The sequence below is a fragment of the Maniola jurtina genome, chromosome 6 (assembly GCF_905333055.1).
Source record: "Maniola jurtina chromosome 6, ilManJurt1.1, whole genome shotgun sequence".
Lineage (NCBI taxonomy): Eukaryota > Metazoa > Arthropoda > Insecta > Lepidoptera > Nymphalidae > Maniola > Maniola jurtina.
Genome location: NC_060034.1, coordinates 7509827 through 7524051, shown reverse-complemented (window position 1 = coordinate 7524051; position 14225 = coordinate 7509827).

Below are 14225 nucleotides of genomic sequence, written 5' to 3'. Positions count from 1 at the left end.
ACGCGCGACCGTGGCGCGCCCGCTGCTCGCGCCTGCAGACCAAGATAACACCATATCAGACCCATACAACGAAACGAGACAACGCGAGACCAATCTAGCATAGTATATCTACCATGCTCTTATCGTAGCTATAAATTACGTTACAAACCAATAGGTTCCTCTTAAAATCTTACAAAAAACAATTTATTTACCTAGGCATTTGAAATGGTACCTCGCGTGCCATTACCACAATAGAAAGGTCACTCACATGCGGTTACATAATATTGTTTTCCAAAGACTTGGTATGTTTTAGCTAGCTAACTTTGGGATAAGTACTCGTAGGTACACATATTTTAACGTCGTAAATCGTTGTTAAGTTACGCGTGCATTACAATGTCTAAAATATATATGCCTTCCTTGTAGTACTTGTCTGGAATGAAAATATAAGCTATTAGTTAACCCTCCTGAATTCGGACAGGAGGAGGAGTGCCTACTCAGTACTCACCTATCCCGTAGACAAATATGAATGTGTTATTAATTAGATATACAAATATCTATGGGAAATCTTCCTACTGAAAAGTTCTTAATGATGATTAAATCCGTGTGCCCGTACGCTCAGAAAATTTTGAATCTCGAAATCGAACCTGACTCATTAAACTTCGTCATAAAATCTTTCGAAATAATTTTAATGTAGGTAGGTACAGAAATTGTCCCTATTATAAGTAGATTTTCTGTTAACAATTTATGACTATGACTTGAGATTTCTATTTCTGCATATTTTACCGGTTTCTAAACAGTAGGTACATTTTTGAGTTTTCATAATATTAGTATATTAATAGAAGGACGAAAGTTTCATAAAATATCACCCCTTCGAGGCTTTGCCAAGGTGATCAACTCAAGGCCTGATGTTATGATGGAATTATAATAAAGTATTCAAGTTGTTTCATTAGAGTAACAATGTGAGCCTTATTAATTATGTTAATTATATATTATGTTATGCATACTTAAGTAGTTTTCATATCCACTCTCCTAGTTTTGTGTCGTGTGAGAGCGGTAAGCTCAGTAAGAAATTCCTCTCCATCAGAAAGATAGTAACCGTAAGAAATTGAATTTATACTAGTCCAAGTTCAAATGGATCGTCGACTCGACTTAAGTCACATTTTCTCAAATAAACTTTTATTGCTGCAAATGCTTCCTTAAAGTTAAACGCAAATTCTGAATGAAATGTAAATCAGAACATTCCTTCCTCTTCAAACAATATCGCGTAATTGACATTCAGTAAATAGGTACTTATACAAAGCAAAGCAAACTGAGAATGAGTCCAAAATAGCATTCTAAAAAAGCATAATATGCAATTTTATCAAAACAATATTTAGCAGGTCAACTGCAAATGTTGAAAAGGAGAATGATAGATAAAATATTATTATCATTGGCCTGTTGATAGTTTTACCGTCTTTATGAATTTTCAGGGACGCAAAGGAAAAACAACAACGTCTAAACAATTGCTTAACTTTCCGTTTGAAAGTAAAACTTACCTATCTAGCACAAAAAAAGTTGCTACTATTACAGTTAAAAGCGTAGTCACTGCTTACTCATAGACGACGTTTAAAAATAGTCTTCAATTGTCCAACGAGACAATCTCGAGAGATACTTACCAATTTATTGTTGTAGGTCTGTATCCATTCTATATTTAAGTATATATCAGCATTGTACATGGACATAGAAAACAACGTGATAATACCCAACGTAGCAGACGGTTGACTATTGTTAGGTTTTATGACATTCCATAAAGCTGATCGCTTCCTATAAGTAATAGGTATTAAGTATGAGGTGAAAAGTAGGATTGGACTATGATATGGGTAAATCGGAAAAACGGGCCGGATTCAGAAGCCTTTTGAAAGTTGAATGAACCTAATATTATCACATCGAAAGCATCGTAAAAACTAAAGCTGTGCAAACGTGCGTAGACTGCATATGAACCTGCGAAAATTTTATAGATATCATCATAAATATACTTAATCACGACGTTTTTATTTAAGTTAAGTAAATTAAAGTCTAAATGACTATATTAGTCTCAAGCATAGAGCTATAGAATGAAAAATTGTCGTGGTTATCTTACTTTGAAAATTTTAGCTTTAATAACTCGCTTTTATAGTAAATATTATATTAGGTATTTATGTACATATACCTACATAATATGTATATGAATACAGCTTTTTCTTATGGTGAAAGAATTATTAAAATTTCTTTAGAAGGTTATCGATAACAAACAAACAAACAAATATTTCCTCTTTATAATATTAGTATAGACTAAGATGATGCTTGTTACTTCGTCCACATTTTTGTTTTTGAAAATTCTGTAGGAACCTTTTAATTTTCTGGGATAAAGAATATCCAATGTCCATGTCCGCGATGCCTACTTTATGCCTTTCATCAAAATCGGTTAATTGGATGGGTGGTGAAAAGGTAACAGACAGACAAGCACACCTTTGCATTTATAATAATAGTATGGACTCTTACATTCAGGGAGAAGCATAATAAATTCAACTTTTATTTACATTGTTACTGCTCATTACATTAACGACCGGTAAAACATTTTGCTGCGTAATTAAATTGCAAGAATAATAAATTTATGTTCTCTGAGAATACTAATAGATACATACACTGTACGGGTAAGCGAAGTTTATACCGCTTATGTAACTAGAGCAATTGATTACCTAATTTTCACTAAAAACTAATTAATATTCTTGGTTTACTCACTTGGTCAACATATAGCTATAAGTATGTGTAGAAACCAAGAATATTAATGCTAACAGAGCTAATTTAACATTATCCAGAATCTTGAGACTTTGCATGTCTCGGCCTTGTCTCGGCCAGCAATAACAAAAGAATTTGGGTAAAAGCTATCCTACTAAATATTATAAACGCGAAAGATTGTAGGTAAGTATGTACATATGGATGGATGTTTGTTACTCTTTCATGCAACAACTGCTAGACGGATAGAAATAGATTATTCCCTGGATTAACACATATAAGGCTACTTTTTATCCCAGAAAAACAATGAGTTCCCACGGGATTTTTAAACACCTATATCCACGGGGACGAAGTCGCGGTCATCAGCTAGTAATAGTATAAAACGCTAAGGTTCTGACTTTTTATCATCAGACAGAGCATTTGATAATAAATAATAATCATTGTAAAGTAGCGGACAACTTAATACCGCATCTCGCAAAACTGACAATCTCTTGATTTCAGTTTGATTTGCGATATGATAACAATACGTTATCAGTGATACTGTTGTTAGTTTCGCATTGACTTAATGATAAAATAATTGCACCCTCTGTTTTTTAAGTGAGTTAATATAGTAATTGTATGAGTTTCACTTTGATGTAGACTTTGCAAAAATGTTTATTTTCTTATTAGTAGCTATAAATATAAACAACAGTAGGTTGAAAAAGCTTTTTATTATATATTCACAGATAATGGCACTTAACATTACTGTCAGTCCTAAGGTAGGTATTTATATTTTTAAGAGCTCTATACCAAAATGGTAGAAATGTGACTAATTCGGTCTTCCTGTCCGTCCGTCTGTCACAAGTCACAACTGTTTATTTCAGTCAAGTGATCCTATCGATTTTAAATTCGGAGCAGTTTAAAAAATATTTGTCCAAATTATTCATTAAAAATCAAAAATTTCCGAATAAAAACATTCATTAAAATCATTTTCCGAATAAAAACTGGCCTCTCCGAGTTTCTCTCTCTTCAGCATTTACCTACAGCAAAAAGTGAGGTTTCACATTCCCAGATGTAAATAACTCTTGTATTTAAATAACTGTAGAAATTCAACTGTAGAAATAAAACTAAAATTAGGTCAAATAAACTAAGACAATAAACATGTAAGTAGTATAATAGTGTTTAGTGAGTGCATGATGAATGATAATGCACTGCCGTCTGTCTGGTTAGTGTTATGTCATAATTAGGCTCATCCGGATTAGAAGTTATTATCAATTACCAAGCCAAACGACGTAAATCAACACAGGCTTAGACTTGAGGCAGTCGGTTTCAAATATGTTACAAGGCTCTACCTATAGGTACGTTTAACATTATTTACGGTAAACGATAGAAATTGAATGGACTGTTTCTCGCGCTATGCGATGGATTGATGGTGGGCTAGCAGGCGATGAATGGCCACTTCTTATAATGTTATTTTACTAGCAAATGATTTAGTATTATGTACCGTATACTATGCATATTTTTATCTCAAAATAACTGTAGTCTCACTCACGCATGCAGATTAGCTCTAGCACACTATCGAAAGAGCTCTAATATAACGATCATCATCATCAGCCCATTTTTCCGGGCTCGGCTATCCTTTCAGAATGAGGTGGGTTTAAGCCATAATCCCCAACACATAATTCACACAGGTTTGAAAATATAATGGAAAATTTTCAGGCATGCAGGTTTCCTCATGCTGTTGTCCTGTGAGATGTGAGAACGAGTGAGATTTATTTGTTTAAAATGTACTCGTACATAACTCCGAACAGTTAAAAGCGAGCCCAAGAATGAACCTCCGACTTCCGAATAGGAGGCGGATGCCGTAACCACAACGCTATCACCACTTTTATGAGGATAACATCGATGTATGGAGGATAAAGATCAATTTTGTCTTCCATGCCATAGAACGAATTAGGGAAATCTTGTTGTTCAAGCATTTTTATGCCTGCCCGTAATATCCCTGTTGATTTGATAACATACCCCTCCCATTTTCAGCATAACCTTCGCCGCCATTTATCGCTTTACAGTAACTTAGTATATATAAATTGCATATATTAAAAAAAATGCAAAGAACCAGAAACGAAAAGGCACCTATTAGGTATTATGAAATAATTGTATACCTAAGCAAAGATACAACTAATATAGCAAGTTGCAATAAAGTTCTTGGAAATATTTTTATTTACAAATAAAGTCTCAGTAGCTCAACAGGTTGAGGAGCGGACTGAATTCTAAAAGGTCGGCGGTTCAAACCCAACCCGTTGCACTATTGTCGTACCTACTCCTAATACAGAAAAAAAAAGTATCTGCCCGTCTGATTCTTGTTACTTTAATCTATCTAACAAAGTAAAAAACTTAATTAAATCTTACCTAAATTAGAACATTATTGTGAAACATTTAACAAATTATTCTGAATGGTAATATTTATTCGATCATTACATACATTACCTAATTAGGCCCTTTGTTTAAATATACTTTAATATAATAAAATAATGTATAGATATAGTTTAGCAAAATATCTATGAAAATGTTTGTAAATCATAAGCTAGAACCTCAAGGCTCTGTAGGGTATGTAGGATTTTATTTCCCAGACTGGATAAAATGGATTAATAAAATTATAAAGTGAACTAGTTTAGCATCGTCCATTTTACCAAATCACCTTGACCTGGCGCGTTTAAATGTCACAAGTTTTCATTTGATGCTTTATGTTAACCTCTTCGGCGCAACAGTGTAGTTAATAAATTTTCGTGGCAAGGAAAAGGTTCTGGATTCGGTTTCCGTGTTGGTCAATAGAGAAAAGCAATATGAATATAGGTGTGTAATACTACCTGAAACCCCTTCCAAGCTAGTCCCTTCCCATCTCAGACTACATCTTCACTTGCCAGTTAGACAGACAGAAAGACATATAGATATACAGACACCAAAGTGATCCTATTAGGGTTCCGTTTTTCCTTTTGAGATACGGAACCCTTAAAATGGTCAAAGTTCGGTGCATGCTAGGCTTATCAGCTTAAGTGTGGTAGGCAGGTACATTGGAAACTAATTACACAAAATGAACAAACTCAGTATACTGCGCCCTGTACGTTAAAAACATTCAACCTTGACTTGTCGCGTGCCGCTGTTTAATGTCACAATGTTCTCTGTTTTAAGCAATTAAATATCGCTTGCTTCAACTGTGAAGGTAAACACCGTGAGGTAACCCCCATGCTTGACATTTCTCGATTATGTTCTCAAAGGTAGATACGTGAACTCTGCCAATTCGCATTGAACGCGTGCTAAACTATGACCTAAAACCTTTTCTTTTTGAGAGGAGACCCGTGTTAAGTAGTGGGCTGGCAATGGATTGAGTTGAGATGAGCGAGAGAGGAAGAGTTCTCTGTTTATACTCTGACTAATACTCCCCTTTCCTCCCAATTAAGCGTAAAGCTTGTGCTAGGAATGGGTACCTACGACAATAGTGCAACGGGTGGTGGTTTGAACCGCCGACCTTTCGGAATTCAGTCCGCCCCTCAACCGTTGAGCTATCGAGGCTCTTTTCTTTTGAATTTTGAATACCTAGCTTGTCGGGCAACTATGACCGTGCGTGATGACTCTAAGGACACTAGGATCTCTATAATATTCAACTACTCACTTAATTAGTGTGGTAGGTAAATTATATAATAAAATGCAGATGTTACTCATTAGATCTGTATTTCTTGAACAATAAAGAATTCAGTAATTCAATTTGTTTAAATGCCCCTAAGTACAACAAAATAAATCAGACATGTAGGCGTTCAGTATATTGACCATTAATTCCACGAATTAGTCTAGACAATTGACACGCTGGGGTGCTGTATACCTACAGCGAACCTTGACCGGTCGCGTGTCACAGTGAGAATGTTACAAGTCTTTAGTTATCTAATCATGCCTACTAAAGATCAAAGATTTAAGGTAAAATAATACCAAGAAGAACCACCACTCTTGGCACCATTCCACGCGGGCATGATTTATAATTAGGAAGGCTAGCTTTAAGTTTTAGTGTAATATTTTCAATCAGAAGACCTAAAGCTGAACAAACTTGTGTTTTCTTTAACCGAATATAAAGCTTCATTTACGCCAAAGCAACATAATGCAATATTGCGACATGCTACAGGGCAGAATAGCACAATAAAATTTAAAATGTTGGTAGATTGTCATACCTGCCGTAATATTTACCTTTACTTTAATTGCAACACAACAATCGCATACGACAGAACCAACGCATTTTCTTTAGGTACTGAAAATTCGCATAAGCAGCTTATTCGAGTTATTAAATCTAATTTAAATTCGTTTCCACGGTTTGCTATACATAAAGGATAAACTGACTGACTGGCATATCAACGTACCTGTAGGTCAAACTGCTGCTGGTTCTAGAAACTTAAGATTTTGCATCATAGAGAAAACCTAATGTAGAGAACTGTTGAGAAAAAAAACGGTAATATCACCCAAGCGGAGCCTGGACGGATCAGGGACATTATTATTATCAGAGTCAAAGTTAACAAACTTGGTTGGACGTCGGGAGTAATCTCCTGAACTAATGATATGAATCTGAAAATTCATTCATTGATATATGTACTTAGTTGCTTTTTTATTTGTGTACAAGATAAACAAATCGCAGAAACTTCGCCAAGAAACGCTTAAGCAACGCGATTTGCCCGGCGCTTAGACCTTTTGGAATTAGGTTTTTCACTCGTATCATGATTTCATTGTCAGTTCACGATCATGGTCCTCCTAAAGTGTGCCTCTTACGCATTTCAGAAAGAAGCTAGACGTACTTGTTTACTTTTTCTTGAAGGAAAAACGGACTATAGATAGTTACATTGTCTCCGAGTGCTAATAAATAGGCAATAAATTATATCACGCGGACGAAGTCCCTGGAAAAGCTAGTGATAATATAAAACAGCAATTACACACTATGGATAACACATTAATTCATTTGCACTCACGGCATGAGGCCGGCCGTACACTGTATTCCCAGTGGGAAAGTAAATTCATTGTTCCTACAATTTAATTAAGCTGCAAAATGTTTTACTTACGTGCCGTAAATGTGCCGTTCTGTCAGCGTTATACAAGTTGATTGAATTAGCATCCCGCATATTATATCCTTTTTTTAATATATTATCATCATATTACAATAAATATCTTAAACGTTATAATGAGTCGATAGAAACGTGCCATAAAGTTAAAACTTTAATTAGGTAAGTAGTTAAGTAAAGAAACCAAATTAAACACTGGAAAAATTATGGAAATGCACATAATAATATGATAATAGCCACTTATACACATAAGGACTAACCTAAGACCATTTTTATTTTGGAAAGTCAGTCGTCTACGAGAGGGGAAAAGAAATAAACCTTTGGTAGGTATTAAAGTAGAAAATGGCTAAATCTATTAACGCAACCAACAAGATCAATATTATGTAGTTTATGTTACGATTATAGTAATTTAACGGCCTTGCTCTAACTTTCAACGGGCGATTTATGGTTGGCAATAAACTAAACGCAACATACACTCAGATACATAAATATTTACTGTTCTCTCAATTTGTAACAGGGTAGTTATATGTGAGATAATGGAGGAAATAGCACTGTGATAACGACTTGTAGAGACTGTTGGGTTTTTTTTATTGTACTGTATTGTACCCAATACAGTAAAATAGAACTGTATGTATATAAATGTACTAGAATGATAACAATAATATTTGAAGAAACTATCAAACGCCGTCTCGTTATCTAGCTGTGCAAATAATTAACAAGTGTAAATTAAAAATTTATAACACCCCCGACAAGTGAAGGTCACAGTAATAACTGGAAAAGAGCTGATAACTTTCAAACGGCTGAACTGATTTTCTTGGATTATAGCTAAGAACACTCTCGATCAAGCCACCTTTCAAACAAAAAAAAAAATTAAAATCGGTTCATTCGTTTAGGAGCTACGATGCCACAGACAGATACACAGATACACAAATACACACGTCAAACTTATAACACCCCTCTTTTTTTGGTCGGGGGTTAAAAAAGAAACAACTTTTCGTTCGCAATACTAATTATACTTGTTTGGTAATAATAGGTTTCGGTTAACAGGACTAATTTGCAATAAGATTACTACCTACTTATTCGGTACTACCAATTGGTTTCGGTTTACTGGGCTAGTCTAAATAAAGGAAAAGCCGAATGACTGATCGATCAACGCACAGCTCCAACTACGGACGGATCGGCCTGTTTGGCAAGCAGATAGCTATTCATAGGCATTCGTTAAGAATTTTGGAAAATTTAACCCCAAAAGGGATGAAAAATCGGTTTGAAGTTTATAAACTCCACGCGGACGAGGTCGTGGGCATAAGTTAGTTTTCTATAAGATTACTACTTGTTTGGTAGGTACTAATAGGTTTTGATTTACCGGGCTCTTTTTCTATAAGATTAGGTACTACTTGTTTGATACTAAGTAATAGATTTCAGTTTACTGGGCTAATTATCTATTTCTGGGCTTAGTAAGTAAAGGAACAAACAAAGAAAAGATAAAAATACTGTTTCTAAATAAATTGCTGCTGAGAGAGCTGGAATCGAATCTTATTAATGAGAAGAATATACAATATTTCTTTTTAAAAAAATATTGAGAAGGAAAAACATTTGAGATGAAAATAGTTACCCTTGTAGTAAGTGATATTAGTACAAGAATGATTCATGCTTATAACGTGAATCATAACAGCGTAGACAATCTTCGATTTTATTATATTATATTATATTATTTTTTCATCCTTTGCTCACGATCTCATAGGGGTATATGGTTTTCTTATACTACTACTAGACGATGCCCGCAACTTCGTCCTCGAGGATTTAAGTTTTTAATAATCCCGAGGAAACTAATATTTCGTGGGGATAGAAAATAGCCTATATTATTTGTTTACAGCCTGTAAGTTATTTCCGTAGGATCGTCGTTTTTGAGATTAACGCCCAATTTAGTACCTGTTAAAATTATTCAAAGTAAATTCAATCTCTTGTTCTTAATAATTTTACAATGATGAATTATTTTTATTGTGTCTTCCTTGAAAAGCATCTTTAAAGTTGAGTTTAAAAAAATTTATCTAATTGCCAATGATACTACATAATATATACATACTATAGTCCGCGACTATCTCCTTGTGGACTTATTCCGTCTTATTAAATTCCGTGGGAACTCTTAGATTTTTTCGGGGCAAGAAGTAGGTAAGTAACCTATGTTCTCCAGGTCTTTAAATATAATCATAAAAAAGAAGATCGATCCCTACTAGCTTCGCTCCGACATGATTGAACGAAAAACGAATAACCAACAAACAAGGGTCAGTGATAGAGAGAGATCTCTTAAAGAGTATTTTCTTTTCTCTTGATTGTTTCAAATTTCTTGTACAAATAAAAAAATTAACATCTTTATGTAGAACTCTGCAAGTTAATAACTGTTAGCGCCATCCATATACGTATGTGATTTATTTGTGAACACATTTAAATTTTTTTTGAGTGATATAACCATAAATTCACGGTTTTCGGATTTTTTCCTTTACTTGTGCAATAAGACCTACCTACCTGCCAAGTTTCATGATCACCTGGCAGTACCCCTATAGGTTTTCTTGACAGACACGATAGACGGACAGACAACAAAGTGATCCTATAAGGGTTAAGTTTTTCCTTTTGAGGTACGGACCCCTAAAAGCACACCTTATACTAAGGTATTATGTAGTAGTACACCTTAGGTATTGCAGTACCTATTTATAATATAAGTAGGTACTAGGTAGTGATAAAGTAATAGACATAGACTAAGTAGGTACCTACCTACCTGTTAACGAACAAACAAGTTAATGTCCAATAATTTCTGTTCAACGTCGACAACATACATTACTTACTTACTTAGGAAGAATGCCCATTTCGTTTATAGGGTGATATGCGGAGTAGGGGGGGTAGGGCGAATTGCGTCAATCAGGCAACCAGACCAGGGTGACGCCGCCGTCGCTACACACTGACCTTTTATTTAATGAAACTTGCAAAGTAACAACTGATCTTGCAGATGGTTCAGTACCTAGGTACTTTTACAGTATTATTTTCTTTGACATAGGTACCTACATTTTACTCTACAGAACACTATATAACCACGTTTTAATAGGTGCATATTATGTACGTCGATATTGTAATAGTTTACTAATACCACAGTTTTCTAATTCTGTGTGTCTGAGATACTTACACATCGATGCACATTGCTCAAATAAAACCGGTCAAGAACCAGTCGGACTCATACACGAAGGGTTACGTACCATCGAAAAGACGCGTGTTTCTACGTTATCGAATTATGTTATGTGTTTCCGATACACAATGAATTTCACAACGGTCAAAAATAATAAAATAGGACGTTCTAGGCCAGGGGTTTGAGCTGTAAGTACTTTGCTAGTGTCAGTCAGTCAGTTTCTTCTGTTATAATATAGAAGAAGGTGGTAATGACCTGGGATGTTGCAAGTAACGTGAAACACCATTACAACTAGTGTTAGAATATAATTATTTATCATCATCATTATCCACTGCTGGAAATGAAATGAAATGAAATTTATTTGCTGAATATCAGTTCAAAATAATATTATAACTAAGTATTAAAAAAAAATTAAAAGGAAAAAAAGAACGAAAAAGCCTTTAACACAACGCGACACCACAGACGAATATACCTACCTAATAGGTATATTTATTTGCTCATGAACTCTGTTGCTGTAATAGGTAATACTAAGTAATTAGTTCTGCTAATTTCTGACGTCACTCGTGTTTTGGGAAATTAATCAAGCGTATTTTTCAATGGTGCCTTTGTGACGTGAGCAGTTAGTAGGCATGGACTTTCACTTTGGTTCAGAGGGGCCCTTTTGTATTTGCCGGTCAAGTGCGAGTAAGGCCTCGCTTCTTTAGGGTTCCGTTCATAATTATGAACATCATATTTTGGGTGTATGTAATATCTCTTTTCCGAGCTAGAGCAACTGAAAGAAAACCTCAAAAATTGTTCGTTTGTTTTGGTCACAGCTTACAAATCATTTTATAAAATGTTGTTTTCAGTACGTTTTGTTTAATACAGTGTATGGTACATAATACCCTGAAATTGCATATTCCTAACTAGTTTAGTTTTTGAGATAGCCCCAGTTACAAAAATGGTCTAAAACTGACAACTTTGACGTCCTTCCATTTCTTCACAAGTAGTGGCTCTACATAGTGATGCCCCACATGCTAGGGTAAAAAAAAATATATCTTCAGCTCCTATTTCATGTTTGGGTGCCCCCCCTAAAAAATAAACGATGGTATACGGTGTACGAACTATGATGCTATCGTAGTAGGTACTTACACCGAAATCTCCGAGATTGCTGAACCGATTTTCGTAATTAGTATTTTTTTAATTGATAGAGAAATTTTGCGCCATTGTTTTATAAAAAATTTAGATTCCATATTCTCAATCCTGATGCTGCAGGGAACTTGACCACCAAAGCTAATGGGTTTAAGAAACTGTCCGTTATAAATTGATATTGGAGGTATACCGAGTAAAGATTTTGTCGTTGATCTCGAAGAGCCAACTCAACCATGATGCTGTAAAAATTACATTCCTGAACGGATCAACCGTTTAAATGTTTTTACGGGTACATAGATACCTTGCATCTCGGGGACGGGCTATTACGGATATACTATGTTTGTCCTGGAAAATTAAAAGTTCCCACAGGGTTTTTAAATACGTAAATCCATGCGAGCGAAGCTGCGGGCATGATCTAGTCATTTATAAAAACATAAAACTTGAGGACAAAGTGACTGGAATATGCTCTAAAGATTCAATAATATTTTAATCAGGGAGCCGGATGTTATTGTGTGATAAATTGAGCCCGTTTCGTTTGAAACGGAAGTTCAGCAGCATGGCCGCTGGATAAGTGGGCAGTGAACTAACTACATTGTGAATGGGTACGTACGTACCCATTCGCCCAGCGCCCACGCAGCTTCGCAGAGCATTGTTACCAGAAGACTATCAGAACGATGATAAGCAAAGCATTTTATAAGCAAAGAACTGGTGGCAGAAATGGAAGACATCGTGCCCACTCGTTTGGCAGTAAGAACATAGAAAATTATTGATCTTAAAATTATTAAAATCAACTACTAGCAGATTATTCATTAACATCTAAAAATACCGACCTGTATAATAATTTGCTTATGATCTGGCACTTTCTGCCTAATCTACTAATGGTGCAACGAAAGTATTCCAAATATTATATCTGCACAAGCAATTTTATTTAGGAAAGCTTTTATTTTTTTAAATTTAACATTGTTTTTCTAAAATAAACTAGATCTAACTTTCCCAGCTCGTTTACCCGGTTCACAAGCTTCAAAAATATGTCAGAATTTATATTACTCCCAAATGAACATAATATTGAAATTGCCACCAGCTCCCTAACAATGAGGTCGTTGAATATTTCTATACTTATATTTAAAATTCAAAAGGCATTCAACACAATGTGAGGTCTTAGATAAGATTCTGTTAAGTGATAATTAATGATTTTTAACAGCTTGTTAGAATTGAGATAATAGATATTCACTGTGTTTTAACTATTACATATATGTTTTAACTTATTGAAGTAATAAATAATAATAAAGTAGGTAGGTAGATATACTGTAAAGTATTGATTAAGTAATTACTAATTACATGCCAGGCATGCGTTGCAATGCGACTCGCGCCAAACTCGCGCGCTATTTGTTAAAGGTACGTTGATAGGTATGGTATGTATGGTAAGTAGGTATGGTATAGTGTATCTTAAGTCCCAGCAACAACTGTACAAAGTTTTTTTCATACCTACTCGTATAGTACTTTTCACTACAAGTACCTACTATAGGAATCAGGATGTTGATAAGCTAATAATAACCAACGAAGCTCTCTTTTTTAATTATTTTTTACAACCATAGTGATGTGAGTGATAAGCCTTGACAGTTATTTTAAAGGAAAGAGCTTATGATGAAGTATGAAGCCTAGTTATATAGAACTACTAGAGAATAATGAAAATTGGAAAGGTTATCGCAGTCAATAGGTTTCTAATACGCCGCTGAGAACGCGTGAGTGTACATTTGCTGCACCGTGCACTTTGTTAGTCTGTGATGAACAAATAAAATTAAGCAAATTATTAAAGTTCCTATAGGTAATTAATTGTAGTATAAGGTATAATAAGGCGTAATGAGGTAATTAATTTGTTAAAGTATAAGTAATTACCTTAGATTAATCAAGGTAATTACTATTTCTCAGGTACCTACCTATTAATTAGACATTAATTAGTATCGTAATTATAATATCTAGGTGTTGGTCGGTCATTAAGATGGATTTTACGTCTATGGTCTGGCGGCTTTCTAAAGTATTTTAATTGAGTATTATAATGCGTACAAAATGAGATCTCAGTCTCAATGACGGACGAACGGACAGACAGACAGATA